Here is a 2,098-nt window from a genome sequence, read left to right on the forward strand (position 1 = left end):
GGTCCTGGTGTGTGTGTTTTTCCCCTCCCTGTGTCCATGGTGTTTTCATTTTCAGCTGTTTGGTTTTCTGTTCCTGCATTAGTTTGCTGAGGATAATGGCTTCCAGCTCCATCCATGTCCCGGCAAAGGACATGATCTCGTTCCTTTATATGGTTGCGTAGTCTTCCATGGCATATGTGTACCATATTTTCTTCATCTAGTCTATTGTTGATGCACATTTGGATTGATACCATGTCTTTGCTATTGTGAATAGTGCTGCAGTGAGCATACTGGTGCATGTATCTTTATAATAGAATGATTTATATTCCTTTGGGTATATACCCAGTAATGAGATTGCTGGGTCAAATGATATGACTGGTTCTAAGTCTTTCGGGAATCGCCACACTGTCTTCCACAATGATTGAACTAATTTATACTCTCACCAACAGTGTAAAGTGTTCCTGTTTCTCCACAGTCCTGCCAGGCTCTGTTGTTTCTTTACTTTTTAATAACTGTCATTCTGACTGGCATGGGATGGTATCCCGTTGTGATTTTGATTTGCATTTCTCTGGTCAGCGATGTTGAGCTTGTTTTTTTAAATATGTTTGTTGGCTACATGAATGTCTTCTTTTGAGAAGTATCTGTTAATGCCCTTTGCCAACTTTTTAATGAAATTGTTTTTTCCTCTAAATTTATTGAAATTCCTTTGTAGATTCTGCATATTAGACCTGTGTCAGAAGGATAGATTAAAAAAATTCTCTCTCATTCTGTAGGTTGTTCATTCTGATGATAGTTTCTTTTGCTGTGCAGAAGCTCTTTAGCTTAATTAGATCCCATTTGTCAATTTTTGCTTGTGTTGCAATTGCTTTTGGCAATTGCGTCATAAAATCTCTGCCCATGCCTATGTCCTAAATGATATCACCTGTATTTTCTTCTGGGGTTTTTATAGCTTGGGGTTTTACATTTGTCTTTAATCCATCTTGAGTTAATTTTTGTATTAAGTGTTAAAAAGGGATCCAGTTTCAATTTTCTGCATATGGCTAGCCAGTTTTTCCAGCATCATTTATTAAATAGGGAATATTTTTCCCATTGCTTGTTTTTATTAGAATTGTCAAAGATCAGATGTTTGGAGATGTGTGGCTTTACTTCTGGGTTATTTATTCTGTTTGATTGGTCTATGTGTCTGTTTTGTACCAGAATCATGTGGTTTTGATTACTGTAGCCTGGTGTATGGTTTCATGTCTGGTAGTGTGATGCCTCCAGCATTGTTCTTTTTGCTTAGGATTGCCTTGGCTATTAGGGCTTGTTTTTGGATCCATATGAATTTTAAAGTAGTTTATTCTAATTCTGTGGAGAATTTCAATGGCAGTTTAACAGAAATAGCAGTGAATTTATAAATTACTTTGAGCAATGTGGCCATTTTTATGATGTCGATTCTTCCTCTCCATGAGTATGAAATGTTTTTCTATTTGTTTGTGTCTTCTCTGATTTCCTAGAACAATGGTTTGTAGTTCTCCTTGAAGAGGTTCCTGCTGTTTTCCTAGGTATTTTATTCTCTTTGTAGTAACTGTGAATGAGAGTTTATTCATGATTTGGCTCTCTTTTTGTCTATTGTTGATGTATAGAAATGCTTGTGATTTTTTCATTGATTTTGTATCCTGAGACTTTGCTGAAGTTGCTTTTCAGCTTAAGAAGCTTTTGGGCTGAGACTATGGGGTTTTCTAGATATAGATCATGTCACCTTTCTAGTTATAGTTTTGCATTCTCTTTTTCCATTTGAATGCCCTGTATTTTTTTTTCTTGCCTGATTGCCCTGGGCAGGACTTTTGAAGCTACGTTAAATAGGAAGGGTAAGAGAGTGCATCTTTCTCCTTCACGAATTTTCAAGGGGAATGCTTCCAGCTTTTGTCGTTTCAGTATGATGTTGACTGTGATTTATCACAGATGGCTCTCATTATTTTGAGATATGTCTCTTCAATACCTAGTTTATTGAGAGTTTTTAACATGAAAGGATGTTAAATATTATTGAAAGCTTTTATCTGCGTCTATTGAGTAATCTGTTGAGTAATCAGGTGGTTTTTGGTTTAGCTCTGTTTATGTGCTGAATCACATTGATTGA

The sequence above is a fragment of the Cebus imitator genome, unplaced genomic scaffold (genome assembly GCF_001604975.1).
Source record: "Cebus imitator isolate Cc_AM_T3 unplaced genomic scaffold, Cebus_imitator-1.0 Scaffold188, whole genome shotgun sequence".
Taxonomy (NCBI): domain Eukaryota; kingdom Metazoa; phylum Chordata; class Mammalia; order Primates; family Cebidae; genus Cebus; species Cebus imitator.